At 40.8% G+C, this 23,488-nt stretch overlaps 1 protein-coding gene across 1 annotated transcript in view; it reads left to right on the top strand.

Moving 5' to 3' along the window:
- The window catches only part of LOC146311313 (MAM domain-containing glycosylphosphatidylinositol anchor protein 2-like), an 88,688-nt gene that overhangs the window by 10,118 nt on the left and 55,082 nt on the right, over nt 1–23,488 (top strand). The gene's annotated exons all lie outside the window — the stretch shown is intronic.

Raw genomic sequence — 23,488 nt, 5'->3', positions numbered from 1 at the left:
ACTATAATTGACAGCATTCAGCATTACAGCCAGGCCTTATTATATGATTATATTAATATTATGTACTAGAGAGGATGTGATCTTGTGAGATTTTGTGAGATTCAATTTCACATGATCTCGTGTGGAAGCAGATGTAAACAAACTGGAGACGGCCGCGGTGCAACAGTTTGCTGCAGTGAAACTTTGCCGTGAGAAAAACAGACGCAGTAGTTATACGAGTCTGGAAGAGAAAATGTTTGAGGACACACATCAACACAGGTTGTTTATTCTTCATCCATCAGCTTGTGTCTGAGTGTGTGTGGCTGCGTTCAGCGCTGTGGTGGGTTTGACGTTACGGTCAGTGTGTCTGCTGTGCACGTGTGTGAATAAGACCCGCACAGAATCAGATACATGGCGGTGATCGGTCGGTCACCGGTCAGAGCCGGTCACATAGAAAACCGTTCAGTTCCTGTCTCTGGCCGGTCGATTGGTGCATCCCTAGTTTTATGACTGAACCTGTTTTGAGCAGAGATCAGCTGAGCTGACAGAGCGCACTGGATGCAATGTTGTGTGTGCCGCTGCAGCCAGCATGTGTGTGTGTGTGTGTGTGTGTGTCTGTCACTTAGTGCACATTTCATTTGACCAGTTTAGTTCTTTAATGCTAACATGTTAGCATGCAGCTAACATCACTGTGTGTGTTTGTGGATAATCTGCCCCAGCAACATCCTGAGGCCATCTGTCTCTCTCTCTCTCTCTCTCTCTCACACACACACACACACACACACACACACACACACACACACACACACACACACACACACACACACACTTGACAGTATCTTTTGTGGCATGTGAATGTGTGTATTTCTCTGTGTGTGTTGATTGACAGCTCCTGTTGCAGCTGTGACACACAGCAGGGGGGTGTGACTGAAGGTGACAGGTAGCAGATGTGTCTAGATCTCTGTCACACACACACACACACACACACACACACACACACACACACAGTCAGAGAGAGTTGTGTATGACAGTCAGTGCTGGGGCTGATGGGTAGTTTGCTGGCATGTGTATTTTCCCAGCATGCTCTGGGCTCACAGATGACAATAAATCTGTAAAATATTTTCTTTTAACTGGAATTAAAAGGAACTGATCTTGTACTGGTGTGGGAAGCTAATCAATATCCTGCTGTGGACAGGATCAGCAGCAACACTTATTTTAGACAACTTCAGTTTAAGTGTTCACTATATTTAGAATATTTTCACAACTTTACTTTGTTGTCAGACAGACTTTTCTGACAGGAAACCACTGTCATATAAAACACATATCAATCTCTACAAACCAACCAAACTCCACTGACAAAATCAGTAATTGTACAGAACACAGGAGTTGTTGGTCTGCTGCTGCCTCCATCTGTTAGTGTGTTTGTGTTCTGTGAGCTAAAATTACAGATTTTCTCAATGGAGTTTGGTTAGAGTTATATTTGTCTCATATAACAGTGGTTTCCTGTCAGAAAACTCTGACAGAAAGGTAAAGAGGAGAAAAGATTCTAAATATAGCATATAATTAAACTGATTTGATTTTTTTATTTAGTCCATAAAATATTCAAAATACCTGTCAGAGTTTATTAAACCCTGAAGTCATCAAATGTCTCATTTGGTCTGACCAATATTTTCAAAACCAACTAAAACAACATGTGGATCCAACATCTGTCAGGCTATAAAACCAACATCTGCCTGGAAAAGAGGAAATAAACCAACAGACTAAAAGGCGACATGAATGTTTCCTGTCTGTTGAGGCTTTTAAATCTCTTTTATTCTTCATGTTGTCAGCTCAGTGTGTGTGTGAGTGCTGTACAGAGCTGAAACCTCGTACCTCCGCCCTTCACTGTCACACACAGAATCACAGTAAAGATCACCTGCAGGCTGTTGGTCGTGTGTTTGGCCTCCTGCTGTCTGATGCTGCTGCGTGTTGTCGAGGATGACGAGGGCGCAGCCGGCCGGCGCTCGCACATAATCCTGAAGTTTGGGATAATCCGGATCCTCCGGGACCGAGAGGAGGGGGACGGGGGGTGGGAGATCCAGATTTCTCCGAGGCTGCGAGGCTCAGTGGGGGTCTGGAGACGTTTGGTTCAGTTCAGCTGAGTTTATGTGACACTGAACAGAAAAACAACACAGCAAACAGCACAGAATGTAACTACAGAGAGAAGAGCGGCTGATTCAGACCGGCTGACAGCGATCAACCGATCGATCAGTCAATGATAGTGTTGTGATCAATAATCAGAGCAAGTCACAATGTCCTGCAGAAATCAGACATCCAGAGAGAAGCTCAGTTTACATGGACACAGTATTCAGGTTTTCATTGTTTTCACTGTTCTTGCTGCTGTGATATGATTCATGATATTAAAGGTAATGATCATTTTTACAATATTATTCTTATTTTGATTGAAAAACGTGTTAAAATGATTAAGGCGTGAACTTTTTTTTGCAGGAATCTGTTTTTTTTAAGTCTGTAGAATCAGATGTGTATCTGACACGTTTTTCATCAATTCAGACAGAAGTTGTGACGTCGGCTGAGATTTTTGGGAAAGTTAAAGAAAACCTGGATGAAACTCTGTGTGTGTGTGTGTGTGTGTGTGTGTGTGTGTGTGTGTGTGTGTGTGTGTGCTGCAGACATAAATCAGCATATTTTGCTACTTTGATGAAATCATTAACTCTGCATATTTGACCTGCTCTCTCTTTACCTTCTCTGGGAAATTGGGATTAATTATAATTGTTTTTTAATTACCCCATCTCTCCCAGCTGTGCGGCGTTTCCTCGCAGACAGGAAACGCTGCTCACGCCGCCATTGTTCCCCCGTCTCCTCCTCCTCCTCCTCCCAGTGTGTTTATCAAGCCATTAGCTGTGGGTTTACTGTGTTAATAAGTGTTAATGTGTGGTAATGAGGACGGAGCGCAGCACATTACTGCGAGCACTGTTGGCCCGCCTCCTGCTTCCTGCCGGCTGGCTGCTCGATGAGGGGAGGAGGAGGAGGAGGAGGAGGAGGAAGAGCTCCATCAGACTCATAAATGACAGGAGCTGTAGAAACAGAGGGACAGAAAGAGGAGACAGTTGGACCGTCTCTGATGCTGCTGGTCCTCAGGTCTCAGAGTGTGAAGCTAATATTTGCCGCCGTTGTATGAGTGTGTGTTTGTTTGGTTGCACCTGTTGTTGGATGTATTTTTCAAGTGACAAGATTGTGATTGTGACTATTAATTGATTCATGAAGAAAATAACTGACCAATTCATCAAATGAATGTAAATAATGGTTAGAGAAAAGACAGGTCCGAAACAGGTCGAGACATGTGCGCATGTACGTTCATGCGCTCCACATATGCCACATTTGTTTGGACCTATTTTTCAATTGATAAGAATCAATTTTTCACCATTTTCTGATATTTTATTGATCAAACAACTAATCCATAAGTGGAAAATTTATTGCCAGATTGATCACTAGTTGAAAAATCGGTCCAATCGTGTGGCGCATGTAGAGCGGATGGATGCATGTACAGTAAGTAGCTGTGATCCAACCCATGAGTGAAAACTGTGATCCACTGCTCCCTACTTGTTAGCTGGTAGAGCTAACCCGTTAGCTCGTTGGTGACTCCTGCTGAATCCTCTCCTCGCATGAAACCTGAAGTCGATATCAACAGAAAAATAATCTGCAAATATCATAATTATCAATTTTGCTGTTGTAAAAATATCAAACAATTCATGTTTATGACATTATTCTAAAGGACAACTGCCAAACACTCTGGTTTCTGCTGTATTAATGTGAAGATTGTGTTTGATGAAACAGACATAAAACAGATTTGAGCCTCCAAAATGTTTTTAAATGAGAAAAACTAAGATGTTTAAATCTGTTCCTGTAACTGAAGAGGAGTCAAGAAGACACGGCTTGTAATGTTATTTTATTTTATTTGAATATTTAAATTCTGGGCGTTCATATTGTTCATGAAATCTTTATCCTGACATGCAGCAGACGTCTGTGTTTCATAAAAGCTGCAGGTTATTTCCTTGTCTGGCCCTCGCAGACGTTTGTGCTCCAGACTCAGCAGCTGATTTCATTAATGACTTCCTCCTCTGAGGTTCCACTTGCTGTTAATTAGTGAGACGAGCTGCTGTTGTGTTCGGGTGCGTTGGAAATCTGCAGACTCCCACGACTCAGCCTGGGACTGAACTAAAAACTGTCCATTTACACAAACACAAAGTGCAGAAGAAGAAGGAGGAACCGATCAGCTGACTGATTTTTGAGTGAAATGGTTCAATTGATTATGAATTCCATCTGTAGCGTGGCGGCTCTCAGGTTATCAGTCTGTCTACGCGTCGGTGCCATGAAATTTTATTCAGCCATTCATGATCCTCGCAGGTTAAATCCATCAGACCCATGAAACATCAAGCTTTGTGTGTGTTCTCCTTGTGTCTACATGGTTGTCTTTGAGTTCTGCACAGCTACACATCATTCAGCACTTGGGGAACAGGATGTTTAGGCCTGTGCATGCTGTATGTTGTGACACATTTGTACCTTTTTTCATTTGAGCACCATATAGAGACACTGCATGTGATGTCACAGTAGGCGGAGTCACTGCGGTTACACCCGCTGAGTGGCAAAAAGACGACTGAGGGACAAAGATGAGAAGTAACTAAGTACAAATACTTTGTGACTGTACTGAAGTAGATTTTTCAGATAACTAATTTACTTGAGTCTTTATTTTTACTTTTCCTCTGAACACAAATATCTGAACTTTCTCCTGCTCACATTTTGAAATCAGACTCGTTACTTTAGTTTGAATGACGTTGAGGTGAATTATTGATTATTTTTGTTTTGCATCGTTGTGCGCCGCCTTCCAACATCAAGACTGATGAGCAAGAATCGTACGGGACAGTAGAACTACTTTCTTTCTGCAGTAGAAAATACTGGAACTACTTTCTTACTTTCTAACCTTTTTGCATTTTAATTTTCATTTATCATTGTAAGTCTATCACTATAAAATCCAAAAAGTTGAGAAAACTCTAAACTCCAAGGCAGCGTACTACAGTGGACTTTTGAGTTTTAAGTTTGACTCAGATTCAAAGTTCTGAAAAAGTTTAAACTAATAATCTTTTGTTGAGATTACTTTTCTTTTTTAGATAAACTTAAATCTTAAAAACTGTATTTAAATATTCATGCTTTGAAGTGAAAGTGAATGATGTGGAACTGTAATTTTTATATTTTCAATTAAAAATGAAAAATATCCAGGCACCAGACCAATTAAAATTCATGTGACCAGTTTTTGAAATACATTTTATTTTTATTTCTAAAACTCAAAGATTCAGTTTTATCTAAAGAAGAAAAACTAAATCATCTCAACTAAAGATTATAGGTCGGCAAAACTTTTTTTTTTTTAAGTCAGAAAGTTTTGGTTTGACTCAAAAGTCAAAACTCTGTTGCAGTTCGTTGCCTTGAAATGTTGAATTGTCTCAACTATTTTTGTTCCAGTGTGACGTGACTCACTGTCTCACTGTAAAAATATGAAGCCTATACACCAGATTTTTATAAAAGTTCATATTTTGTCCTGTGTCTGTGGTTTGGTAGGTCTGCTTCCACTCATACACATTCTGCTACAATAGGTTAAAAACTCCCTGCCTTGTTTGCATTTCTGTAAACCAATCACAAACATGTTGGGCGGAGCTAAACCCAGGATGCAGGGACGGTGCTGCTGCAAAAAAATGTGGAGGTGGAACTTGTTTTGGTGGAACATTTGCACATCAGGAGGTGAGCTCTGGTGTTAAAATGACTACATCACTGCAAAAAAAAAGCTAACAGATGTTAGCTTATTTACACTCATACCATTAGCATCCCAGCGGATAATTTGCTGTTCTCAGTGTGTAGGTTGCAGCTCAGAGGTTGTCTTCTTTCCTGCAGACTTTGAAAACTTAGACATTGCGATTCCATGATGCAAGCGACCAATGGCAGGACTTGTACCAGCAGTGTGCATCTGGTGAGTCAGAATAATGACTCGCTGTCTTGTCTTGACGTCTCCCTCCCTCATAGCAGCTTCAAACAGATTTATTTTTTCTTTTTTTTGGCCAAAAATGTCTCTTTTGACTGTAAAGTTTGCAGACCACTGAACCAGATGGATAAACAGCTCTACAGGAAAAATATGTGTTTTTCATTTTAGGGTGAACTGTCACTTTAAAGCGTTGAGTCGTGATTTGTAAAGATCAACAGATCATTGCTTTAACTGTCATTTGCATTTATAAATTCCTCTTTACAAAGATTGTCTATAGATGTGATATAAAGGCCAGTGAGCTACGCGTCGTCTTTGAACTGTTGTTGTTTTCTTTGGATGCTGGTGGAAAAAAAAAGTACTGTCAGAATCACTGATCGATTGATTTTCCAATTTAAATATGAAACTGTGGCACCTCGGGTCGTACAGTAAGCAGTAAATGTTTTCTGCTCAGAGTGACACCTCCTTGCAGGTGTGATGCACTGACCTCCTGACCTCTGTTACACCGTGTGCTCGTCCTGGTTTTAGGTGCGTTTGGTTTGCTGGTTGGAACTGACTGTTTGTGAGTAGCGGAGGTGGAGACAGCAGAGTGACACTTCACGGCTCTGCAAACATCTCTGTTTGTCTACCAGCCAGCGTGACAGGCCCTTTTCTGTTCCACTACACATTTGGGTGAAGAAATTAATCAACATGTCTGTTTGGATTTACTGTGGATCCTCCTGGCCGGCCTGCCCAGTGGAGGAGAAGAAACCACTCTGACGGGAGGAGATGAGGACGACGAGGACAATGAAGACGAGGAGGAGGACGACTGACTGAGGAGAGGAAGATAGAAGAAGAAAAACTCCTCAGATTTCTTTTAAGGTAGAGACGTTAAAGCTGCTACAAGTTTCACTTTTTATGCAATGAAACACAGAGCTGCTCCGCAGAGGACATGCTGAGGGACGTCAGGCTTTTATTGTGAAAGGACACAGGAAATCAATGTGTGTTTGGGAGCTCAGAGACGAAGTTCAGATGGTTCAAAGGAGGTTGATGTTGACATTTTTACTCATCGCTCTGCTCTTTATGGCTCAGGAGCCCTTAACATGAGTCTTTAGACAGGAGACGAGGAAACGAGGAGGAAACGAGAAGAGTGGAGGAAAGAGGAAACAAGAGAAGGAAAAGAGAGAGGAGAGAAAAGCTCAAATGCTTAAGAATAACAGCTTCTCTGTTTGCTCCATCATTCAGGTGTCTGTGGCTGCGATAAACGTGGGACAGGAAAGTAAAGTGTGTGTGTGTGTGTGTGTGTTTGGGGGGTTCTCATTGGTTCTACGTCTTGCCTTGTGCTCGGCTCCTGATGAACATTTGAATTCTTGTCTGATTAAACCGGTAAATCTTGTCCCAGTGCATGCTGGGAGCTGAGGGGAAGGTGGAGGTGAGATAAATATGGCTGCGGAGGACGTGTCTCTGCTGTAATAATGAGTTCTCAGAGCAGAGTGTGTGTGTCACATTGATCATGTTTATGGCTCTGACTGTATGTTTGGCTTTGATTCATACGGAGGCAGTCAGTCATCACACTGACACGTATACATCCACGAGTGTGTGTGTGTGTGTGTGTGTGTGTGTGTGTGTGTGTGTGTGTGAGAGAGAGATGATTCATGGAGAACATGATTAGTCATATGAGCAGCTGAGGGACTGTACGTCCTGCAGCAGACAGGAGAAGAAGAAGAGAGAATAACGAGGCTGTAAAAACATCTGAAAGATGAGATTTAATCCGACTCACAACATGAGCTGATAGTTTACTGCAGCGTTTCACAAACTTAATTTCAGGAGATCCACCTTTTAAAAAATGCAAACCACCGTGACTCGATTCACCAAAAACTTCTTTGTTTCTGCATAAACGTTCCTGACTGCCATTTCTGCATCACCTCATATCATCTTGACACATTAAATATTTAGTAACATGATAATAAGATATTGATATTTATTTTATCTCATCAAGAACTTTCAAATAAAAATGTGAGACAACTTAAAATTTTCAGGCAGCTTACTACAACTGAAACTCTGCTGACCTGTGATCTTTACTGCAGATAATTTACTTTTCTTCTTCGGATAAACTTGAATCTTTGAGGTCTGGAAACTCAAAGAATAAAATTCTTTTCAGAAGTTTTTCTCACTGAGCTGTGAGCCTGATTTATCTTTTTATTTGGGTGCCTGAAAATTAAATGGCTTTAAATGAAAATATTATCCATTATTCACTTTCAGGCTGAGTTTACACAATAATTTTTGAAATACAATTTGGGATGTTTCTAAAATTCAAAGGTTAAAGTTCAGTTAAAGGAGGAAAGTAAATTATCTAAAAAAAAACTTTGAGACCTTCATTTGGGGTCAAAACTTTTTTTTTGGGGGGGGGACTATCAAGAGAAGGAAATAGGAGAGGAGGAAACAGAAGGAGATAGGGGAGAAGGAAACAATATAAGAAAACAAGAGAGGAGCAAAATGTTAGCTGACTTGCTGGCTAATCTACACAACATTAAAGGGACAGACCGCATATTTTTTGATGGTGAAGTGAAACACAAAAACTATCAACAGGATGGTCACTGTCATCAGTCTCATCTTTTTAAAAAGATCCAGAGGAGAGTCGTGTGACTCCAACATGACCAGGTGTGTGTGTGTGTGTGTGTGTGTGTGTGTGTGTGTGTGTGTGTGTGAGAGAGAGAGAGAGAGAGAGAGAGAGAGAGAGCGCTCTCAGGACGACTGTGAGATCTGTGAGATGCTCCTGTGCAGCAGCAGCAGCAGCATCATCACCGCAGCTCATCTTCAGAGCAGAAATCCCACCTTGGGGAGACTTATCTCTCCCAGTGTGAGGATTAAGGCCATGTTTGGAGAATAATACACAGCGTACAGGGTGCTTATGTAAGCTGTCAGCCTGTGAGCTCTGCTGCCTCATTCAGCCTCAATCCACCAGCAGCCGCAGCAGCCTGCACACATGACGGAGACGCTGCGAGGAAACAGGTGGAGGAGACGTTCAAACCATGACAACAGGTCCTCAAACACATCAGAGACACATGTGGGCCTGAGGCGTTCAGGTGACAGAAACAAATCAGTGATTATTTTATTGATTTTGAGGTGAAATCTCAAAATAAATGAAACACATGACGATATAAACAGAGAAAAACGCAGTGTGAGAAAAGAAAAGTGACACACATGAGGTTTGAACAAACAGCTGACTGACTGACTGCTGCTGGTTCAGAGACAGCAGGACTGTCAACGAATATGCTCAATTAATTTTTATAATGGAATTGTAAAAAGACAAACATTTGACTGTGAAAATTAAATCAAAAGTTAAATTGAATTGTGGTTTTGGAGAATCGTGACATCCTTCCATCCATCCATCCATCCATCCATCCATCCATCCATCCATCCATCCATCCATCCATCCACCCGTTTACCCATCCATCAATCCATCCATCCATCCATCCATCCATCCATCCATCCATCATTTTAATGTTTCATCTGTGATGCTTACTCAAGGACTCCTCAAGGACTCCTGAAACCTTCCCAGTGATCTCTGGTGACTTTTCAAGGATTACTGGGACCTTGAAATCTCTCAACACTGTTGGAAACTTGTGGAACCTACTCTATGACTCATTGGATCTTTTTAAGGACCTCTGGAAGCTCCTCTGGAAGCTTTTTTTCAGAGACTTATCTTTGGAACATCTATAACTTATACTCAAGGACTGCAGAACTACTGTGACCTCCACAACTCCCTCAAGGACCTCTGGGATCTCCTATCTCAAAATCTTTCTAGGACCTCTGAAACCACATCAAGACACCATGGAGCCTCTTCTAGTATGGTTGACTTACTCAAGGTCTCTTCAAGGACCTCTACAACTTATTAAAGAGGCCTATGATCTTCTGCATGACCCTTAGAGTGTTCCAGAAGACATCTGTAGAACATTTCAAAGACCACTGAAACTTCCCAAGTGAACTCTGCCAACCTTTCAAGGACTACTGGAACCTTGGAATATGTCATGGCTGTTGGAAACCTGTGGATCCTCCTCTAGGACTCATTGAATCTTTTCAAGGACTTCTGAAAACCCATTAATGACTCCTCAAGGAACTCTGGGACATATATAGTAACTTCTACTGCCTCTGCCAGGACCTCTGGAAACTCCTCAAGAAACCCTTTTTCAGGGGCTTCCGGAAGTCTCTTTAGAACATCTAGAACATATCCTTAAGAACTGCCGAACTACTGTAACCTCTACAGCCTCCTCAAGGAATTCTGGGACCTACTTTCGAACCCAGGAACCTCCTCTGAAAACTCCTAAACGAAGTGAACCTCTTTGAGGGCCTTTGGTAACCTTCTTAAACCTCTACAATAACCCATGGAACCTCTTCTAGGATCCATAGACCTCAGGTAATCCCTCAAGGACAGTTGGAACCTTGAAATCTTTTAAGATCGTCTTAAACCCCTATGAAAACCCACGTAGCATCTTCTAGAACCCATGGAATATTTTCAAGCGCCTTTGGTTACTTCAAAGGGAACTCTTGAACTTCTTCAAGAAACAGTGGAATTTTCCAAGGTCCCCTGAAACATATTTAAGAAACCATGGAACTTTGAGGATTAGAACTACCTCAAGGACACCTGGAACTATCCTGAGAACTCAGAAACATACTCAGCTGCAACCTTAAAATATTTTAAGGCCTTCTTAAACCTCTACAAGAACCCAAGGAACCTCTTCCGGGATCCATGGAATCTTTTCAAGGACCTTTGGAACCTTCATAGTAAGTTCTGCACACTCTGCCAGGACTTTTTTCAGGGATTTCTCCTCAGGACATCTAGAAATTATCCTGTTGGACTACTGTGACCTTACAACCTTCTCAAGGACCTCTTCAAACTCCTTGTAGAATGCAAGAACCTCCTTTAGAGCCTATATAAATTGCTCAAGAACAGTTAGACCCCTAAAATCTTTCAAGAACTTCTGAAACTTCTGTAATTTCCTCCTAAACCCCTGGAAACTCTCTAAAGGACCTAAACATCCCTGGAGACTCTTCTAGCAATCTTGAAAATTTTCAAGGAACCCTGGAACCCTTTAAAGGAATTCTAGAACTAGCTCAACAATCTCTGGATTCCCCCAGAGAAGCCAGGAACCTACTCAAGAACCTCTGGAACCTCTTTAAGAACCTAAACATCCTTCTCCAGGATTTCTTGAACATCCTCAAGAAATGGTGGAATTTTTCAAGAACTCCCTGGAACCTCTTGAAGAAATCCTGAAGTTGTCAACGACCCCTGGTTGTAGAACAAACTGAAAGACCTCTGGAAACTACTTGAGAACCCAGGGACCTTCTCAATGACCTTTGATAACCCCTCAAGAACCTCAGAAGCCTCTCAGAGTTGTACAATATTTGTGTTTTTGCTTTTTCATTGGTTGTCCTCGTCAGTAGCCAATCAGAGCTCACAGACACAGTGTTGGCTGACAGTTATCGGTCATTACTGTTTCACATTTAAATTTGATGTTCCAATCAGCCAATCAGATGTGTCGTTTGGACACCACACACATTGAGTAGTGTAGCATCGTCTGTCCTTTTCGCTGGTTTCATTCATCCCTCGTCTTCCTCTGCCTCATTACGTATGCAGAAGGAGCCCCGCGCTGTCAGCCAATTAGATGTGTTCAGGTTATATTTAACCGTCCCACTGACTCTGCAGCTTCCTCTGAGATCCTCCGTTCCAGAAATAGCGCCAGAGAGCTTACATAACACGCAGAGACAGAGACGGAGACGGAGAGGATGCCGATATTAATAAAACAGAGAAGATAAAGCAGGGTGGACCTCAGTGAGATCTGGGACAGATAGTGGTTTTAATATTTACTCTCATGTCATTTTGACATAAATAAATCAGAAGTGGTTCTGATCCCTGAATGAACTCTGCAGAAATGAGGTTTGTGGTTTTTGTTTTTTGAGTCTCAGTTCAGATCAGGTCCAGTCAGTCTCAAAGGTCCCACAGAGGAGAAACTGCAGCAGTTAGGTTTCATATTTGATGTCTTTTCCTTCACTCGTAGGAATGAGGGTTCCTCCCAAAGAGTTGAGGTTCTACGTAGAACTGTTTGTTTCTGAAGAACTGAAGACTTTGTGAGGCAGCTGGATTTGCAAGATCATGAGAAAATCTGTCTCTCCAGGTTTCAAATTATCCATTTGTGTATTCCAAAAGTATTGTAGCCAATCAGAGTCCTGGGAGGGACTGCTGGCAGCTGTGGGCGTGGTTTTAGGTGTGATGACAACAAGAAGGAAGCTTGTTATCCTGTGATAGATGTGAGAGATAGATGGTTGATCCAGTCATCTGTGTTTTTGTTGGAGGTGCCTGTTTCTCAGGACGACTTCCCACATGGTTCTGTGTAATAAACCATCCGCTGTGTCAGGTTATAAGAACCCTTTTTATCCAAAGAACCATTTTTAGAAGAAAGAGTTCTTCCAAGGGTTCAACTCACTGAAGAAGTGTTTGACAAGAGTTTTGTATGATACTATAAAAGGGTTCTTTGAAGAACCCCCTGGATGGGTTCTAGATAAAACTCTTGGAATATAAAATATACAGACTAACCTGTGTCATTAGCTCCACAGACCAACCACTAACGTTTTTTGTTTTGTTGTTAACTGTATTTTTTGGGAACGTTGGAAGGAATATCTGGACAAACAATGAATAAACCTAATAACAGACATAAAACTTTATATCAGGCTGAACAATACACAGGACTGATGTAATCCAAAAGTAATGGGAAGTAATCAAGTTACTGTAATATTGTGATACTTGGAGTGGGTTACTGGCTTCATTTTGTAACAGGTAATCAGTAACTGTATCAGATTACATTTTTAAAGTAACCCTCCTAAACCAGGAAGTGATGTAACAAGTATTAGTTTCTGACTGCAGAGATGTTTCACCAATCAAATTACAGCGCTGACATCAAGGGTGATATGGACTAAATCAAACATTGATTTTTGATCAATAATCATTGGTAATGTGGGTAACTACATCCAAAACATAACATCATATCTGGTCTCATATTAACATATCCATATATTGACCTAAACTTCACCTCCACTGGAGAAGAAAAATAAATCAAACGTTTCTTTTAAATGTAAACAATAACACACACACACACACACAGACACACACACACACATAAACACACACACACACACACTGATGAGACTGCAGAGAGAGCAGCTCTACTCTGCTGGAGGATGAGTCAGTGTGTGTCTACATCTCACACACACACACACACACACAGCCTCAGGACTGTACAGTAGAGCAGTGAGTCTCAGAGGGCAGCAGGAGCTCGCCCTGATTTAACCACTGTCTCTCTCTCTTGCTCTCTCTCTGTCTCTCTGTGTGTGTGTGTGTGTGTGTGTGTGTGTGGCTTTAAACCACTTCCTGAATTAAAGGGATGGAGAGATTAGAGCATTAAAGGGGAGGAAACAGATCCCTGATTTTCACTGCAGGAGGTCAGAGTGTTTGGAAACACAAATGTTCCTGCGTGCCGTCATCAACATCTGGATCACGTTCTTCGTTTGTTCTTACAGTAAAATATACATGCTGTTCTCCACAGAACAATTTCTGTTTGTGTTTTTCACGATATGTTTGCAGGACTGAATCCGACTCAGAGTTTTGTCAGTTTAGCCAGATTTTACTGTTGTGTAACACGTGTTTTCTCTGGTAGTGGTCATGTGATCATGTGATCATGTGATGTGAGCTTCTGTTAATGAACTCAGATGTTGCGGATCATTAGTTAATGAGTGGAGGCAGGTGTGAAGTTTCAGTTCACAGAACAAAGTGAGAGCTGCTCCAGTTCACTGTGTGTGTGTGTGTGTGTGTGTGTGTGTGTGTGTGTGTGTGTGTGTGTGTGTTAGCTCTGATGTTAAACACAGTCCAGGTGAGACTCCACAGGACGTCTCTCGGTGCTTCAGCCTGTTTGACCTCTGACACCTTGTTTGTTTGTTGTTTGTTGTTTGTTTGTTTGTGTGTCTGGTGTGTTTTTGTGCTGCAGGTCTCATGAGTCTAAAGCTGTTTTTACACACTGACACTCAGCTCTAACCAGCTTGTTCTAACTTTAGTTTATATGAATGCACTCAACGTCTCTGGTGGCCCAGATGATGTAAAACAAGACAGAACTGAAGTGAACTCGGCCCTCTGACCTGTGACACCTGGTGTTTCTGATGAAAAGACCAGCTCGACTTGTCTTTGCAGAAGTCTGGTGTCTCACTCTGCAGGATGACGTCTCACACTCACACATGTTGTGTTGGTGGTTCTTCTGTGAGGGTCGAGTCAGCAGGTCGAGGCGCTCAGTAAACATCTGACACATCTGCAGCTGCTGGAGACGAGTTCTGACAGAACTGACAGGTTTGAAGGAATCAAGATGTTTGTGGAGCTGAGAATCACAGTGAGGAGATAGAGTCACTTCCTGTTGTTAATCTGGTTAATGTTGAACTGATGTTGGTGTTTGTTCACTGTGATCTCATTGGACGGCGTATTTCAGCCACTGTTAAGGACATTTTAAGTGTCATGTCTGCACATTCTCTGCTTTTCATGTGTAATTTCAGATTTTGTATCTTACAGTAGTTTTCAGGGGAGCCTTATTTTCCTGCATGTCATGTGCGTGTGTACATGTGGAGGTGTGTGACAGCGTCGTCGCAACACTGACATATTTTTACTGTTTTATTATTTATCCCAGCAACCTTAATGTGCAGAAAATAAAATATAACTTAAAACTGAACTCCTTTTAGCTCCTCCATAATTTGAACCGTGTTGGTGTGATTTAACATCATTTTATGAGTTCTGGTCGTGGTAACAATAATCAGCAATAATCATCATGGTTAAAGGTGTAATATGCAACGTTTTCCTGAAAAAAATACTCATATATGGAGGTTTCTTCAACTACAGGTATTTTTGACAAAACGAGAAAGAATCAACCTCTATGAATTTTAACTTTAAGCATCAGAGGTTATAACAAAATGAAAAAACATTTTATTATTAAGAATTTAATCTGGAATCTATTTATGTATTTATTTAATCTTGTGTTTGTACATTTTGTTAATTTAATACATTTTAAAAAAAGAAGTTCTGTAAGATGTTATATAAATTTGTCATGATTTTTAATTTTTAATATTATTCTTCACTCACTTTAGATGGTACCTTTAGACGTCAATTCTAACCTGTAAATCATCTCTACTGAAGTGTTAAAATAACAAATAAAAATCATATTAATAACAAAAATAAAGCAGTAATCAGGATTTCACTGGTGTTTCTTGTTTGGGACTGTTGCAGCTGCAGGTTGCAACGTTTTTAGGCATTTTTTGCAATGAAGTCGCATGAGCATGTAAAAAACAGAAAAAAAAAGTTGCAAATGTTGTTTCGGTGAGAATTAAACCACATTTCTGAGTTCTGAGTCTTCAGAGGAACAAAATCTTACAGAACATTCGTAAATGTCAATTACAATGACAAACAAAAACTAAAAATACAAAGAAATAATAAAACATTGAGTCGGTTCATTGACACGTACATGAATGATGTCTGCTGTGATTGGTGGTGTAATTAATTGTTGCTTTTTCTGAAACCACTCTGATCCTTCAAACTTGGTGCCGCGTCAGAATTCACCTGACGGCGTTTAAAACCCTCACATGGTGTGAAATGAAACATGATAAGAGTAAACGTTGTGATGACATCATATGACTGAAGACTTTGCAGTTTGTTGAGACGCGGCCGGTCGGACTGATGTCTGATGTCATAATATGGTTGTTGATATTTGTGTTGACGGGATTCTGTCACCTGATAAAACCTGCAGAAACACGTCTGTTCACCTCCTGAACGTCTCGACTCGGCTCGCTGCTCTCACCTGCTCTCACCTGTAGCACTTTATCCAGGAGGATCGGACTCGATCTAATTCCTGGTTTAGCAGTGATTGTAAAGAGCCTGAGGGTGCAGTGTAATTCCTGACTTTAGGAGCTGTGTGTGTGTGTTTTGTATGCTGCACCTTGTAGCGCAGGGATCAGCCGGTCTGCCGGGTTCAGGCAGGATTCATCACTTATTAGGATGTGAGCGGTTTGTGGCAACGCTGCTGAGAGCACAGAGATTAGACTAATACCTGGTTTTAGAGGGGAAATGGAAAATACCTGAGCCAGAACAGGATCACAGGGTGGAGGAGAGGAGAATACAGATGAAGAAGTACATCACCTCCTCCTTCTAACAACCAAACTGATTTATTTCAGATCAGTCAGGAACATTAAATACATGTTCACCTAAAGATGATCACAGTTTTTCTTTTCTCAAATCAAGTGAAGAAATCTGACACTTCAACTTCAATTTGTCTCGAAAACAAAGTTTGTAAACTCACTTCAATTTTATTAACATTCAAATTTTATTTTTATGTAGTTTTTGTCAAATTTCGAGGTGCATAGACATGTCACTAAGGTCAGAAGTGGGTGTGGTTTATACAGGAAGTGACATTAAACTAGGTTCATGTTTTACTTTGTAACATGATATTCAGCCTTGTTAAAATGGCTTATATGTATCTGTACACCTGACCTTCATTTAATATTCAAAGATTGATGAATATGTAAATAATCTCCTGTTGGCAGCCATGTTGTGCTGCGCCCAGATATCAACACTAAAAACCGTCAAGACCATCGATATCAGAACCTCAATATAAACACTATAAATCATCAAGAACCCAGATATCAGCACTGAACCTGAAGACACTGATGTGTCCAGATGTGGTGGAGACAAAGCGTGGTCTTCAGATTAGACTCCATCAGGACATATTTTCTTCTGAACATTTCTCAGAGACGTCGCCTCAGAAACAAAGTGGACAGAGATGTCCTCTCAGAGACGAACTGGATAGAGATACCGCCTCAGAGATGAACTGGACAGAAACATCCTCTCAGAGACAAACTGGACAGAGACGAACTGGGCAGAGACGTCCTCTCAGAGACGAACTGGGCAGAGACATCCTCTCAGAGACGAACTAGGCAGAGACATCCTCTCAAAGACGAACTGGACAGAGACGTCATCAAACATCTAAAAAACACAAAACCTATTTTTGTTTGGTCCAAAATAGCACAGCAACAATTTAACCAGCAAATATATAAATTTATCATATATTATAATTATTTTTTTTTTTTTACTAAAAAGATGACTTCAGTCATTAATCAGTGTTCATATGAGTTTCTGATTATTTTTTTTGATGATCAGCTATTTGACTCTATTGCAGCTCGAGAGGAAACAAACAAGTTGTGCATTAGAACTGAAATTAAATGAAATAATCTGCGATGATGTTTGACTGTGTATGTGTGTGTGTGTGTGTGTGTGTGTGTGTGTGTGTGTGTGTGTGTGTGCGTGCGTGTGTGTGTGTGAATCAGTGTACATGTGAAATAAGCAGCAGCCAACATTTCATCAATCAGAGAAATAAAGAAATAAAAACCTAAAATAGAGTCCCAGCTCTGTGGTGTCCTCTCACTGAAATCATTTCACTTCATTTCTCCATCCAAGAAAAACAACAAAATATATATAAATAATAAAAAAGAACTTTTAATCATCAGTTCAAAATAATTCCAAATGAACTCATAATAATCAGCTCCAAAATTATTAATAATTCCATCAACATGCAAAGAAGAAGAACTGAATATACAGGATGGAGTCATCTGTGTGTGTGAAGGCTTATTGACTGATTGATTGATTGATTGATTGATTGATTGATTGATTGATTGATTGATTGATTGATTGTTAAAGGTTCCTCCTCTGATCGCTTCATTCTGATGATTTACTGCTTTAAATCTGTTTGAATCTTTTTTATGCGACTTTAGGAAGTTTGGTGCTGTGTGTGTGTGTGTGTGTGTGTGTGTGTGTGTGTGTGTGTGTGTGTGTGTGTGTGTGTGTGTGTGTGTGTGTGTGTGTGTGTGTTTTGTTTCATGCAACATCTGCAGAGAGTTGCTGCTGGTGGAGGATTTCAGCTCTGTCACTTTGTTTTCTTTCTTTTTCCTGAAGCTGAGAATGTTTCTGTGAATCCTCCACCCTGACCTCTGACCTCAGGTCAGCGTTCTGACTCCTGGATGTTATGTTGCAGTTGGTTTGAAGGTTAATTCAGGTCTCTCTGTGTTTTGAATGTTTTCATTTGCTGATGTGATTTGAGTTGTTTTTGGTGAAAACTGTGGGAAAAAGCTGGAAAACTGGAATTTCAGACAGTTTATGAATGAAACATGTGATGTAATAAGTCTCTTCTTCTTCCTGCATCTTTTTGGACATGAATTATTTATTTCTGCTGAACATTTGCTGTTGGGTTCATTTTGCTTCTTTTGTGTTTTTTTTTCTGTTTTTTTTCCGTCCACATTTCTCCAGCAGACTCCCGTCTGTCATCGATCTTCATTAATTCTCCTGCACTTCTCCTGATTTCTAACAAATTTTCACACCTTTTATTTCTTTTTCGTCATCACAACCTGTTTCTGTGTATAAACTCTGAAACAGACGTCCTGGACAGGAGAATTCCTGTTTCTTCAGGAAGGTTTTAAAGGAAAAGGACGTGCATTTTGTAAAATCTGCAGCATCATTTTTCTTTTAGTGGCAACAAAAAATGTACTAGAGCTCTAAATGTCTAATGGAAATAAATAAAACTCTGATCTTATATAAATGTGGAGCTTATAGATTAATTAGCCTAATTGTTAAATGATTATCGGCTGACTAATATATATTTTTCTTTCAGACACAATGAGTTTTTAAAATTTTTTTGTGTTTCAACTCACATTTGAGCTCAGAACGACATAATATCTGGATGTTTTTAGACTAATCTGTGATAAATAACATACCATACATTCACAATTAGTGCAAATGACATTTTTGATCAATAATCATCAATAATGTGGATATAAATGGGTAAAAAACGGCCTCAAAATTAACATAAACAAACATAACGACACATTTAGACTGATATCATGATACTGATTTAATATCAATATATTGATCAGCTCTGTTCTGCAGCTTTAAGACTCTCCTGTGGTTCCATCGTGGTTCTATTTACTCTTTTGTGGCTCCAATAAGCTCTGCTCTGGTTCTGTTGGTTCTCCTGTGGCTCTACTTGATGATGTTGTGTCAGAGGTGTTCGGTCTCTTCAGAAGAAGCCTCTGATTGAAGTGCATGCTGGGAAGGAATCAGTCCGCCATGGGGGTCGTGTGTGTGTGTGTGTGTGTGTGTGTGTGTGTGTGTGTGTGTGTTTGATGACATCAGCAGGAAACATTAGCAGAGTCATTGGAGGGAAAGAAAAAAATTCCAGAATCTAAAAATAGAAAAGAGAAAAAGTAGGACAAGCAGATCCTCCACACCTCCTCCTCCTCCTCCTCCTCTTCTTCATCATCTCTCCTCCTCTTCTTCACCTTCTTCTCTTTCTTTTTTCCTCCTCTCCTCATTCATCTTCTCTCGTCCTCTCCTTCTCTTTTCTTGTCATCTCCTCCTCCTCTTCCTCTCCTCCTGGTTCACTCTCTCAGTTGTCTACTCCTCTGATCGCCTGCTTCAGCTTCAGGTGCTTCAGGTCACACTGGGATCAAAGGTCAAATGGTGGCCATGTTTGGTCATCATGTGGGTGATGTTGAGGTCAGATCTGCAGCTCTGATGGAGCCCCGACGCTCCAAACTCTGACGCTGTAGTTGCACCTGAAGCATCATGTTTTAAAATGATAAAGAGCAGCAAAGTCCAGTTACTTTAGTTACGTTACTTTTAACTTCACTCATTTTAAAGCTGTAATTTGGAACATTTCTGCATCAAAATGTCTAAAAACACTCAAACTATATTATATATTTTGTTGGGATATGACCTCATCTGTGAAAGTGATTTCTGTCTGAGTCATGTCAGATAGATTTTCATCAGCTGTGGTGTTTGTTTAAAAGTGAAGACGGCAACTCCCATGATCCCACACTGCTTCATGACATCATCAAACTGCGTCAATTGTTATTCTCCTCTTGCACACTGTAGTTTGACGCATGTCTGCTTTACTTATTTACTTATTAGTTTCGGAAAAAAAAAAAAATTACCATTTACAGTTGGATTTGTGCATATTGTTCATATTTTTCTGTTCAGTTTTTATAGAGAGTGATTTAGTGTTAAGTTAGTATTGTTGATCATTTTGATGATCACATTTTTTATGTTTTTAAATAGTGAGGTTAGCCACTTAGCTAGCCTAGCTGGCTACTGAGATGAAGAAAACCACAGTGAGCTTTATGAGGGCGGTCTGCACCACAGATGTCCTTTTTACACTGCATCCTGCATTATTGCATAGCAGTGGCGTAAAGCTGCCCCAGTGTGTCCTTACAGCGAGCCGACATCGTAGAATCAAAAGAGTGTGATTCACTGGTCAGCAGCTGATTCAGCTGGTTTACAGTCACACACAGAGCTGATGACCTCATGGATTTATAAAATAAAGGTTTTTATGTGTTCCTGAGAAACGGGCCGTCCTCTGCTGCAGATCAGTGTGTGTCTGCTGAGTGCATGCAGCTCTGTGTCAGTGCTGTGAAAAGTGTTGGCTCGTCTCTCTCCCTCTCACAGCTTGAAACAGCTGACAGATGTGGATTTAATCAGATATTAACCCAAACAGCAGTGAACATGTGATATGACTGTAAAAAAGAACCTGTTAGCTTGTGGCTGGCTAATATTTCTAATGGTTATCTATATATCAAAATGATCAGAAATACTAACTAAACACTAATAAACACCATGTGGGTGTTTCTTCAACTACAGACATTTTTAAATCTCCAAAATTAATAAAAATTAACCTTGATGATTTTTTTTTCAAAATTGCATAAAGTCATTAAGATTTTAATCTGGAACAAGTTGATTTTTTCATGGTTTCCACCATTTCTTCTTATATGTTTGATCTTACTGCAAACATTCATTTAATTCATTTTTTCTTTATACTTCTGTAAAATGTTAACACTTTGTGCTATTGCAGTTATATTTGGTGGATGTGTAGATATGATGTCAGAGTGTATAAAGGAAGGAATCTGTCTGTGTGAGACTGTCCTTCAAATATCACAAGAACAGTTCCTTTGATTGCCTGTACACTCGACAGGTGTGTTCCTGAAGAACTAAAGGGGTGCAGTGATGAGTGTGAAGTTGATTGGATGAGCGGTTCTTACAGTAATTTAGTAAAAATAACTGAATGAATCATCAGTAATGGGAATAATTAGCTGTAACGATGCTTCTGGAGCTGCACGTTCAGATCACCTGTAAAGGAGGAGCAGAAACTGAGAGTCAGAGATGCTGAAGCAATGAGTGTCAGTGTTCACAGACTGAGCCTGCAGGCAGAGCACAGACAGATGCAGGCAGGTCAGGCAGAAATAGAGGCAAAGTGTAAAAATAAAAGAGGCGTGGTTGAACATGCAGGACGCCTCACAGCTGCTGACACAGAAACAAACACAACGCTTCATCGTCCTACTGTACCTGAACACACCATCAGGGTTAGTGGTCCAGCCCGTCTGCTCCAACTCATGCTGCCAAACCTCCCGTCAATTAAAAATTCATTTCCTGCTGACCTTTTTCCTCTGCTCATGGCTCATTTATAATTTCACAACTTTAATTAGCTGAACTGGTTCAGACAGACTGAGTTCAGCCTCAGATCTGACCTTAAAACTGCAGGCTGAGACGTCACCTGAACACCGGGCCCATTTTAACTTCCTCCTCCAGATACAGACTCAGTGAGCTGTGATTCCCCATATTTATGATCTCCTCTGAAGTGTTTTTAATATCAGTTTGTTGGTAATGAGCTGTAACATCAGCCCTCGTCTCTGCTTTATCAGACATCGTTTAACACAGAATAAATACAGTTTCATCAGTTTCAAAATGACTTCCTGTGAGAAAATGAGGTCAGTATGGAGCTCATACCCATCCAGCACACCGGAATGATACCTTAACAGTGAACGTGTTAACACCAGGTGTGAACACATTGATACCAGGTGTGAACACGTTAATACCAGGTGTGAACGTTGTTAACACCAGATGTGAACACGTTAATACCAGGTGTGAACGTTGTTAACACCAGATGTGAACACGTTAATACCAGGTGTGAACGTGGTAACACCAGGTGTGAACGTGGTAACACCAGGTGTGAACGTGGTAACACCAGGTGTGAACACGTTAACACCAGGTGTGAACACGTTGATACCAGATGTGAACGTGTCAGATATGAACATGTTCATACCAGATGTGAAGGCATTGATACCAGATGTGAACGTGTTAATAGCAGGTGTGAACGTGTTAATACCAGATGTGAACGTGTTAACAGCAGGTGTGAACATGTTAATACCAGGTGTGAACAGGGCCACTAACACAACGTTAAACGTACCATCAGGAAACATGATGCTTGGATTAATATCAGCAGTCAGGTGAAGCAACAGGATCTGTGAATTATGTTATTCACAAACTCCAAAGCTAAAGTTAGCTTAGCTGTTTGTGTACCAGGCAGACATGACAGACAGCTCTGTGTTTCATGTTTTTTTCTTTGAGGTGAGCCGAAAACAAACATCTCATCATGTGAAGGACACTAAAGATGTAAGTTGACTCAAACAAACAAAATATCAGAAGTTGTTCCCTCGTCTCAAACTTTTATTAATATTTCAGATCTACATCACACAGTCACCTGTTCTCTGTGTGTGACGTAGAACCGTGTTGACCTGTAGACCTGTAGTGGCGTCCTCATCGTTAACCCCACGGGACACGTTTGGTTATTAAATCTCCTGTTTTTACTTCTGCGTCACTTCAGGACCAAACTTTGAGACAGTGAAATGTCAGCAGCGCTGTAAAAAAAACAAAAAGCTGTTAACACCCAGAGGACGCTGTTCTTTACTGCGGCAACGCCACGCCACCTCCTCACCGTGTGGTTCCCATGACGACAGGTGGAGAGGATCCTGCAGGCTGTAGCGTCTGTTTTGAGGCTAACGGCTCCCTAACAGCCGGTTCACACACAGTTTCTCAGCTCGCAGTAAAACACAAAGGCAGCTGCTCCTCTGAGTTCGCTCAGGAGCTGTTTTTTTATATTTTCATATCAGACATTTTTTATTTTCCGCGCTGCACATGAAGACGCTGAGAAATCACTCGTGTGTCGAGGCTGTGGCGGGTTTGAGGCAGCGGTGAGACGTGTGGGGGTGGATCAGAGCTGCTGCTGCAGGTTTAAGTTTATTCTGCAGAAAAATGGGAACGTGCAAAGAAAGTTGCAGAGTTTACACACTGTGATGAAACATGAGGAGAAAAAACTATCTTTAAAACTGTTAAACTGTGGAGAGATGTCGTAGGCAGATGAAGAACTTCATGATAAATATTACAGAAACACACTGAGGAGAACCTGAAGAAGGGACGAGTGTGAATTCTCATGAAGAAGCAGATATTTAGAAAACAACCAGGAACACAAACACATGGAGGAGGTGAAATTACCTGCAACTGAACCATCTTTGCTGATTCTTTCAGTATAAAGTCCATTTCAC

Source organism: Lutjanus erythropterus, chromosome 18, assembly GCF_056507025.1.
Source record: "Lutjanus erythropterus isolate fLutEry1 chromosome 18, fLutEry1.hap2, whole genome shotgun sequence".
NCBI classification, from domain to species: domain Eukaryota; kingdom Metazoa; phylum Chordata; class Actinopteri; order Lutjaniformes; family Lutjanidae; genus Lutjanus; species Lutjanus erythropterus.
The sequence above is the reverse complement of the archived record's forward strand: the minus strand, read 5'-3'. Positions and strand labels throughout refer to the sequence as shown.